The sequence below is a fragment of the Sinocyclocheilus anshuiensis genome, unplaced genomic scaffold (assembly GCF_001515605.1).
Source record: "Sinocyclocheilus anshuiensis isolate Anshui unplaced genomic scaffold, SAMN03320099.WGS_v1.1 scaffold626, whole genome shotgun sequence".
NCBI classification, from domain to species: Eukaryota; Metazoa; Chordata; class Actinopteri; order Cypriniformes; family Cyprinidae; genus Sinocyclocheilus; species Sinocyclocheilus anshuiensis.
In genome coordinates this window covers 93,602-104,720 of record NW_015544167.1, presented here as the reverse complement: position 1 = coordinate 104,720, position 11,119 = coordinate 93,602, and the positions used below count along the sequence as shown (strand labels likewise).

General features: G+C 45.0%; 1 long non-coding RNA gene and 1 pseudogene across 1 annotated transcript; both read right to left on the bottom strand.

Annotated features, from left to right (window-relative positions):
- LOC107695922 (uncharacterized) lies at positions 1–1,112 on the bottom strand. The gene is made up of 3 exons (XR_001635042.1): positions 986–1,112; positions 545–668; positions 1–52 (listed from the first exon to the last, which is right to left on the bottom strand). It is a non-coding gene; the product is annotated as an uncharacterized LOC107695922 (long non-coding RNA).
- Positions 1,113–2,209: 1,097 nt separating this feature from the next.
- On the bottom strand, positions 2,210–10,744 carry LOC107695914 (protein NLRC3-like; annotated as a pseudogene).
- Positions 10,745–11,119: the final 375 nt, after the last annotated feature.

Below are 11,119 nucleotides of genomic sequence, written 5' to 3'. Positions count from 1 at the left end.
TGTGGGAGTCATCCGTAGGTGCCTGATTTTGGATATGATTCCATCCATGAATCTGTGAGGTGGACATTTAAATCAGCCATTTGTACTAGGATATTGTAATATAAATATTAAAGAGAAACTAAATCTCAAGAATGTGTCTGGGTCATGTTTTGTGACCAACCTAAAGAAAAATCAAAGAAATGGTAGCTACCTTGCATAAGAAAATAAAATCTATTTTAGGCTTTTTCATTGCAATATTCTGCATTATGAAATTATTTACGTGACAATTAAGCACATTCTACCCATTTCTCATTACTGTAATGCAATAATATTTCATTCTTATTACCACAATTAATATCTTTAAATTTCCACTTCTGTCTTTTTGTTTCGGGGCGAAATATGGCCCAAACATTTCCTTAAGATTCACCTGAATATTGTTGCAAACAACCAAATAATATACAATAATCCAATCCTGGCTTTTTTTTTTTTAAATAATAACACCTAATTTTTAAACTAGGTGTAAATTATCATCTTACTGTCTGTATACTAAGTTTCAAATACTTACTCAAGTTCTTCTAATTTACGTTGTGGATCCTCCAGCAGACGTGAGAGTGGCTTCACTCCTGAATCCGTCAGTCTATTTCCTCTGAGATCCAGTGCTTTTAGCTGTGTCTGGTTAGATCTGAGAGCTGATGCCAGAACAGCACACCCATTTGCCGTAAGCCCACAGTATGTTACACTGCAAAGGGTCGTGCAATTATAACAAGATTACTTTAAATGACATATATTTTGTACAAGTAAAAACAGTCAAATTTTCTGTAGTGTACAGATTCACCTTTCAATATATGATTCACTTTCAGATTCAGATTCACATTTCAATATGTGGTTCAATTTGAAATTTAAGCTGCCGTTCACAATAATAATAATGATGAAGAAGAAGAATTTTCTTCATTTAGTTTGAATTGAAATAACTAATTACTGAAAATATTTAGGAAATCTTTATTACCTCAGTGACTGCAGTCCTGACAGAAGATGGCAAAGTGCCACTGAAAGCTGCTTCAAACCTGAGTCCAGTATTGCATTAGCACTGAGGTTCAGCTCTCTCAGACCTGAGTGTTGTTTGTTTACATAACCCATCATCCGACAGCTTTTATGTGTGAGACTGCAATTATTCAGCCTGAGAAAAGCACAAAAACAGCGAAAAAATGTCCATCCAGTCTCATTTGTTAATTGTGAGATGTACATTACATGATTAACAAACAAACTGGAGGCCTATTACCATAATCTCTCTAGATGCACACGTGGGTCTTCAAACACAGGGAGCAGATGCTTCACTCCTGAGTCTGTCAGGTTGTTAATGCTGAGGTCCAACTCTCTCATGTGTGATGGGTTTGACTTTAAAGCAGGTGACAATGCAGAACATCCATAGGCTGTAATTTTACAGTCTGATAGACTGCAAATAGTAGAGGGAGACAATCATGAACTACCGTCATGGGATACACAGCATGTGACATTATTTCCTCAGAATCAGAGCAGTCATCTATCGGCATCATGTTAATGTGCAGTGGGTTGTGTGTTACTCAGCACATGGACACTGTCTACTTGTCTGATTATAATACCTCAATGTCTTAAGCTCGCAGGAAGGGCTCTTTAGACCAATGCAGAGCAGATTCACTCCTGAATCCTGGAGGTCATTCAAACTTAAATCTAAATGTTTCAGGCTTGTAGAGGTGGACTGAAGTGCTTGGGCCAGTGCCGCACAACTTTTCCTGGTAAGTTCACAGGCCATCAACCTAAAAAAATGCCCTCAAATTAACATTGTAGACTTGACGAAATTCATGCATTTGATGTGGTTAAAAGTAGTGCTTATTTTTAGTGCAAAAAACGTTTGATACTACATGGACATGGTCTATCCAAATCAATGTGTAATTCTACAACTGCGGTGACATCTGCATTCGACATTTGTTCAAAAGTGAAACTCAGTCCCACAGAAATTCATGAGGGATTGAAGGATTACTATCTGATTACCAGCAAAAACTCTGACGTTTTAAAAGGACTCAAGGGGTTTGTAGAATAAACCCAGTATTAAGTGTAAGTTATATATTTTAGTGCCCACTTATTACATATTAGAACCCACCTTAGTGTTTCCAGTTTGCAGCTTGTATCTGTTAGCACATCAGAAAGCATTTTCACACCTGTATCACGAGGCTTGTTGTGTGTCAAATCAAGTTCAATTAAGTGAGCTGGGTTTGACTTCAAAGCTGAAGCCAAAGAAGCACAGCCGTTTTCACCGATGCTGCAACTGAAAAGTCTACAACCACAAGAAAGAAAAGAAAAATCACAAATGAAATATATTTGTTGTTTCTTCTACATACCAGTGTGATTCATAGACGTTTGCTAAAGTTTCCTGTTTCTCAATGATTCTTCTAAGAAAAAGAAAAGGATAATCTCAAAGTTTTCTACAGTTTTAACATAGATCTCAACACTGTCTCAGGAAAAGTCTATTAAAGTATGTTGGGCCGAAGGCTGGAAAATATGGACAGCCATTCCAAAACCAAATTAGCTGAGCTATCTACATTTATTGTATAGCTCTAAACTGTATGTCACAGTTGTCTTCTTTGTGTCTATTTTTTTATTTTTAATAAAATCATTTAGAACTTAAGAGCTCTTTTGATGTATGATGTATGTGAGAGTCTCTAAACCAAATTTTCCTCTGGCCAGGCACGTGGAAGCAGCAACTAACTATCTACTGTCATTTTATTTTCTTACGTACATTAAATTCTACACAACATTTAACAAATTTTACAGTTTTTATAATCAAATGCAATAGATACTTGTAATTTGGCCATTTTTGCCACTGCACATTTTTTCAACAATCCATATCATAGGCACAGACCACTTCCTACCTCAGAGTCTCTAGTTTACACTGAGGATTCCCCAGTCCGGCAGCAAGTTGTTTTATTCCTGAATCCTGAAGATTGTTGGAAGTCAAATCCAGTTCTCTCAGACATGAGAGACTTGAACTAAGTAGGCCTGAACAGCCTTTATCTGTCACATTACAACATCTCAATCTAATGGGAAAAAAAGAAAGCAGGTTAAAGGGGTCATATGATGCGATTTCAATTTTTCCTTTCTCTTTGGAGTGTTACAAGCTCTTGGTGCATAAAGAAGATCAGTAAAGTTGCAAAGACTAAAGTCTCAAAATCCAAAGAGATATTCTTTATAAAAGTTAAGAGTCAGCCACGCCTACCTGAAACGGCTCGTTCTAACATGCTTGGCCTTCCAAAAGAGGACGATATCTGCTTCGTCATGCCTGGAGCTGATCCGTGCTGGTTGCTGAGGAAATTCAACAACTTTGCGCTGTGGATCGCCGGATCGGCTTTCACGAAGCGGAGTCCAGCCCGGGGTCGTCACATGTGGTTAAGTCATTATAATCCATAATTATGTCCCCACTGGTTGCAACGAATGCCTCATTTATAATGGGTTTTCATGTTTTTGAATCATCGCTCCGGCCAGACAAGGCATCACAGTATGGTAGGGGCGTAACATTTCCGTCACACGCTTGAGGTATTCGGCCAATCATAACGCACTGGATAGCTGGCCAATCACAGCACACCTTGCTTTTCAGACCGATGAGCTTTGTAAAAGTCGACACGTTTCAGAAAGGCGGGGCATAGAGGAGAAACAATAATGTACAGTATGTGGAAAATAATGTGTTTTTTTAACCTTAAACCACATAAACACATTTCATTACACCAAATACACAAAATAATGTTCTTTTTAGCAACATCATATGACCCCTTTAAGTAGGTACCATGTTCTTGGAATATATGCTGACTAAGTATTCACATCTGTGTTTACATACTTGGGTAGAGTACGTTTCTGGCATGACATACTTACATAACTGATCGGGATGCTTTGATAACTGGCAGCAGTCTTAACAGCCCCTCATTTGAAGACATGCTTGGATGAATGAACTTTGACAAGTCAAACACATCCAGTTCTTCAGCAGATGTGAGCAGTATGTAAGCCAAAGCAGAAAAGCGTGACGGAGACAGCTTTCCACCACTAAAACCATGTGAATTTATGAAGTCCTGCACTTCCTCAACCAAAGAATAATCTTTCAGTTCACTTAGGCAATGGAAAAGACTTATTGCCTTCTCTGCTGAAGGGTGGTCCCTGATTTTTTCCTTGACGTATTGAATCGTTTGTATTCTGCTTTCAGTATCGCTCACCTCATTAAGGAGTCCCTTAAGAAGAGTCTGGTTGGATTCAAGAGACAGTCCCAACAAGAAGCGAATGAAAAAGTCCAAATGTCCATTGTCGCTTGCTAAAGCATTATCCACAGCACACTTCAGAAATTCTTGCACTGACATTTTTTTGAAAGCACTTATGATTTTAGCATTTGTCGTCTGACTGAGGACATTCCGTTTATGGTTGACAAACACAAGAAATGCATACAATGCAGCCAGAAACTCCTGTATACGTGCGTGTATGAAGCTGAAGACCCTCTCCTGAAGTAGCCCTGCCTCTTCTCTGAAGATTTGGGTACAAACTCCTGAATACACTGATGCAACGTTAAGTTCTATGCCACATTCCCTCAAATCTTCTTCATAGAACAATAAATTACCCTTTTCAAGCTGTTGAAATGCCAGCTTTCCAAGCAACAATGTGGTCTGGTTATCCCACTTCAAACCGGCTTCGGAATTCTCATCATATTTGTGACTCCCGTGCTTGATCTGGAACATCAGGAAGTGTGCGTACTTTTGCGTGAGAGTCTTGAGAATTTCACCACTCTCCTAATCACAAAACATTCCTTCGAGAACTGTAGCTGATATCCAACAGAACACTGGGATGTGGCACATGATGTGAAGGACCTTTGAAGACTTCAAGTGAGAGATTATCCTGGAGGACAAGTCTGGATCACTTATTTTTTTCTTGAAGTATTCTTCCTTGTGGGAGTCATTGAAACCTCGCACCTCTGTCACACGGTCCATGAAGTCAGGTGGTATTTGACCTGCTGCAGCTGGTCGTGAGGTTATCCAGACTAAAGCAGAAGGAAGCAAGTTCTTGCAGATGAGGTTTGTCAGTAGGACACTGACTGAGACTGATTCTGTCACACTAGAGCAACTCCTGTTGTTTTGGAAATCCAGAGGAAACCGACATTCATCAAGTCCATCAAAGATAAAGACTACCTTGTATTTGTCTGAGTGTAACACTTCTGGATCTATCTTTAGATTGAAGAAGCACTCAAGAATGTTTCTCAGACTCATTTTCTTTTCTTTAATTACATTCATTTCACGAAAAGGGAGTGGAAATATCATGTGGATGTCCTGGTTGGCTCTGTCCTCAACCCAATCTAGTGTGAACTTTTGCACAGACACTGTTTTCCCAATGCCAGCAATTCCTTTGGTTAGCACAGTTCGCATTTGTTTAGCAGATCCAGGAGAAGTTTTAAAGATATCATTAGCCTTGATTGGTGCATCCCATGTGGCTGGATGTTTCGATGCTGTCTCGATCTGCCTGATTTCATGTTCACTGGTGTGCTCACTGCTTCCACCATCAGTGATGTAGACCTCCGTATAGATGTTGTTAAGCAGAGAGGGGCCGCTGTGCTCTTCATTCCCCTCAAATATACACTGGCACCTGTTCCTTAACATCCTCTTATACCGACATGCCTTAATCAGATCCCCTGTGAAGTTTGACATAAGACATAGTTAGAATAAAAAATTATTGGATCATGCTATATAAAAAATGTATATGACACTATTGAAAGGAATACCATTTAGAACGTTTGACCTTGATTCCTTCTGTTGAATTCTGAAAGACAAAATATGTGAAGACAAAATTATGTGAATGAAAAGTATGCATTTAAGGTTGCAATATTAGGTTTTGTTGATAATTGAAAAAAAAAAAGTCAAAGGTGAAGTGTGTATTTTTTCCAATTTAAAAAAACATTTCTCATATTTTAGCTTAAAGGTGCACACAGCAATTTTTTTATGTTGTGCTGGCCAATACGGTATGAAAAAAAAAACATCTATTGCTACTGGAGTTTCCTTTCAGTGTACATTATTTTGAACATTTTTATATTTTCATGCACGCAATGAACAAGCAGCTTGTCTGCTCACACTTTGATATCAAAACCTGACAGATTGAAAATGCCGTTAATACTGTTTTCTTTCTCTTTTGTCTATTTTTAGAATGAGATGATGATTGGGTTTTTCAGGATATTTCTTGCTCTGTTTAAGCATCTCAATCAGCCTGACTCAGCAATGCCAAACAATGACCAGTGGATGATAGGGGGCACAAATTAAATAGTAAAGTTGCAGAATGCATAGTCGATATAAAAAACTGGATAACGATTAATTTCTTACTGCTAAATTCTGAAAAAACGCTCCGGTTACTGACGTAACCTCGGTTCCCTGAGATAAGGGAACGAGGGTGGTGTATGGGGAAACTCCTGTTTACACTGATACTGAAGCCTGATTTGTTCACGTTTGTGTAGATGCACAAACCAATAGCGCTCTAGCCCACCAGAATGGGCTGAGCCGACCCCTATATAAGTCGGCTCAGAGCGCCATTTCATCAGAATCATTCGACTGAAGCGACAGTCATCGATTCGTGTGCAGCTTGTAGCACGGCAAGTGACACAACGCTTGTTCCTTTATCTCAGGGAACTTCTCGGTTATGTATGTAACCCTCGTTCCCTGAAGGAGAGAACAGAGACATCACGTCGGTGACTGTCATGGGGCTGTCATGAGGAGCATTAGTTCCGGGAACCTGGTCTGAGTGGGCCAATACAGCGCCACAAGCAGGACCTGCTCCTCGTTCTCCCTGACCTTGCACAGCGTCTGTGCGAGAAGGCTCACTGGGGAATTTTTTTTTTTTTACCATATGGGGATGGAGTCTCCACTCTCCGGGGAGTGCAGCTCGTGACAGCTCGTCGGCCATACGGTTGTGCAGGCCCGGAATGTAAATGGCACGAAGCGACCTCAGAGTATGAAAAAAAAAACATCTATTGCTACTGGAGTTTCCTTTCAGTGTACATTATTTTGAACATTTTTATATTTTCATGCACGCAATGAACAAGCAGCTTGTCTGCTCACACTTTGATATCAAAACCTGACAGATTGAAAATGCCGTTAATACTGTTTTCTTTCTCTTTTGTCTATTTTTAGAATGAGATGATGATTGGGTTTTTCAGGATATTTCTTGCTCTGTTTAAGCATCTCAATCAGCCTGACTCAGCAATGCCAAACAATGACCAGTGGATGATAGGGGGCACAAATTAAATAGTAAAGTTGCAGAATGCATAGTCGATATAAAAAACTGGATAACGATTAATTTCTTACTGCTAAATTCTGAAAAAACGCTCCGGTTACTGACGTAACCTCGGTTCCCTGAGATAAGGGAACGAGGGTGGTGTATGGGGAAACTCCTGTTTACACTGATACTGAAGCCTGATTTGTTCACGTTTGTGTAGATGCACAAACCAATAGCGCTCTAGCCCACCAGAATGGGCTGAGCCGACCCCTATATAAGTCGGCTCAGAGCGCCATTTCATCAGAATCATTCGACTGAAGCGACAGTCATCGATTCGTGTGCAGCTTGTAGCACGGCAAGTGACACAACGCTTGTTCCTTTATCTCAGGGAACTTCTCGGTTATGTATGTAACCCTCGTTCCCTGAAGGAGAGAACAGAGACATCACGTCGGTGACTGTCATGGGGCTGTCATGAGGAGCATTAGTTCCGGGAACCTGGTCTGAGTGGGCCAATACAGCGCCACAAGCAGGACCTGCTCCTCGTTCTCCCTGACCTTGCACAGCGTCTGTGCGAGAAGGCTCACTGGGGAATTTTTTTTTTTTTACCATATGGGGATGGAGTCTCCACTCTCCGGGGAGTGCAGCTCGTGACAGCTCGTCGGCCATACGGTTGTGCAGGCCCGGAATGTAAATGGCAGGTGAGTTGCGACAATGCGACAGGAGCATAGACCACCTTGTCGGTTGATGTACGCCATGGTCGCAGTGTTGTCCTTGCGGACCAGCACATGCTTGCCTCATAAACGCCCTCTGAGACGATTCAAGGCAAGGCGTACTGCTAACAACTCTAGGCGGTTGATGTGCCAGTGCAGTTGGGGGCCCGTCCAAACCCCCGACACTACATGCCCGTTGTGCATGGCCCCCCAGCCAGTCATGGAGGCATCCGTGTAAACCACAGCATGCCTGGAGACCTGTTCCAGGGGCACTCCTGCCTGGAGAAACGCAAGGTCTGACCACGTGGTGAAGGTTTGGTGGCAGGCCAGTGTGACTTGGACCCGGTGAGTGCCGCGTAGCCACGCCCACCTCGGGACTCGGGCCATGGAGCCAGTGTTGAAGTGGACTCATATGAAGCAGCTCCAGTGGCGTGACTGCCACTGCAGCTGCCATATGCCCCAGGTGCCTCTGAAACTGTTTCAGTGGGACCGCCGTCCTGCTCTTGAACATATAGCACGTTCCTGCGTGAGGCGTGCTGTCTGTTCGACCGAGTCCAACTCCATACCGAGAAAAGAGATCCTCTGCGTCGGGGAGAGTTTGCTCTTTTTCCAGTTGACCTGAAGGCTCAACAGGCTGAGGGTGCGAGAGCACCAAGTCCCTGTGTTCGCACAACTGATCCTGAGACTGAGCTAGTATGAGCCAGTCTTCGAGGTAGTTGAGAATGCGAATGCCTTGTTTTCTCAGGGGAACAAGGGCTGTCTCCGCAACTTTCGTGAAGGTACGGGGCGACAGGGACAGCCCGGAGGGCAGGACCTTGTACTGATATGCTCGTCCTTTGAATGCGAACCGCAGCAATGGTCTGTGGTGCGGAAGGATCGACACATAAAAGTACGCATCCTTCAGGTTGATCGCTGCAAACCAATCTCGGGGACGGATGCACCCGAGGATGCGTTTCTGCATCAACATCTTGAATGGTAACCGGTGAAGGGCCCGTTTCAAGACACGCAAGTCCAAAATCAGTCGTAACCCACTGCCTTTCTTGGGTACAATGAAGTAGGGGCTGTAAAACCCCATCTTCATATCGTCTGGAGGGACCAGCTCTATTGCATCCTTCGCCAGTAGGACTGCGATCTCCGCATGCAAGACAGGAGCATCGGTCGCCTTCACTGATGTGAAGCAGATGCCGCTGAACTTGGGGGGATGCCAGGCGAACTGAATCGCATAGCCGAGTCTGATGGTCCGCAGGAGCCAGCGAGACGTTCGGGTAGCCAGGCACCCAGACACCGTACAAGCTGGACCAGCGGGACCACCGACATACCAACGGTGGGGCAGCGAGGTGGAACACAGGGACCCGAACCATTGGGCGGACCGAAGAGGGGTCTGAGTGTGTGGTGCAACGCTTACCTGGTTCCACGGTTTGGCAGAGGGTGTGTGAGTAGGGCCTTTGATGATGCTCTCAAACCGCCCACTGCTGCCTGCTGGCGAGAGAGGAGGATGAGCGTGGTCCGGTGTTGGTCCGTCCGTGACTCTCCATGCCCTCTTGGGACCTAGAGACAGAGAAAACTGCTCTTCTGTCGAGATTTTTGGAAACCAGATTCTTCACCTGGCCCTCCTCTGGGGGAGGGAGAGGTGCATTCACCATCCCCCAAAGAGCAGTTCCCTCTCTCTCTGGGTCGCCCGTCCCAGGGTCTCTTGCTCTTCCACTCACCGCCTGCCTACGCCCGGGTGGACGCAGGGGGCCGCCCTCGGCGATGAGCAGGCTGGGGCGCTGCGGCCGGCGGATGGGTGGAGGCAGCAGCTGCCTGCCAGTGCAGGACATGTCAGATTGCCTCAGTCTGCTCACTGTCAGAAACCAGTCCTCGGGACAAACCTGTGTGAGGATCTGTTTCAAAGTTAACATTCTGAATGACCATCTCATAAGAGAGCGATTCCGAAGCCTGAGATCTAGAATTGGTCTCAGCCCGCCATCTTTTTTTGGCACGAGGAAGCAACGGCTGAAAAAGCCTGACTCGCTGTTCACTAGAGGTACCGTTTCCACGGCACCTTTTGCAAGCAATGTTTGAACTTCGGACCAGAGAACGTGAGCCCCGTTTTCCGGGACCAAAGTGTGAATAATGCCTCTGAACGGAGGTGGCCTGCGAGCAAACTGAAGCGAGTAACCTCGTTTTACTGTGTTTAGAACCCAACTTGACACACCAGGAATGGCTGCCCAGGCAAGAGGCTCTAATTTTTAGAGTGGAAATTCGCCGCGTGTGGGCAGGGAATTTGCATTAGTCAGTGTGAGGAGAGGAGAAATTATCTTTGAGTATGTGGGTCCGCTATCACAGCAGTAGGGTGTTTGGGCATGCACTGATTTTGCAGGACATGCCCGTGTTGAAAAATGCCTCCATCGCTCAGATCTGCTCGGAGGGATGGAGAATGAGCACAAGCTTTCTTCAAGGGAGTTCGAGCCGAGGCGAGACCGACCCTCTCCTTTTCCTCTCTGCAGACTGATCAGGACGGCGTCTGCGGCTCAGGGTCCAGCACTATCTTGGCGCTTTGCGACATCTTCTGTGCCTCACAGCACAGCAACGCTCAGAAAACCCGTCCACGGCTGGGCCGAATAGCCCCTTCGGCGAGACTGGCGAGTCGAGGAAGGCCATTTCTCAGCATTCCTGCTCTCGGTGAGATTCAGCCATAGGTGGCGCTCCAGCACCACCAGGCTGGCCATGGTCTTGCCAATAGCCTGAGCCATTGCTTTCGTGGCGCGCAGAGCCTTAAATGCCTCGTGATCCTGGCCAGACTCGTCCATAGACCGGAGAAGTTTGGCCTGAAACACCTGGAGAACCACTATTTAATGCAGCGCCGGGCCAGCCTGGCTGGCTGCTGCATATGCTTTATTGGCCAGGGCTGAGGTAGACCTACAGGGCTTCGATGGATGCACTGCGCGGGCTTTCAGACCAAGGGCGGATGGCGGACACAGGTGGGCGGCGACTGCCTCTTCCAGAGGGGGAAGTCCGCTGCATCCTCTCTCTTCAGCGCCGTCAACGGTGGTGAGAGCAGCTGAAGAGGATGAGCTCGGACATGCCGAATAGGGGGCGCGCCACATCTTGGTCAGTTCTTCATGAACTGCAGGCAAGAACGGAGCGGGCCGCTGGTGTGAAGACCGCTGATGACATCCTTTCAG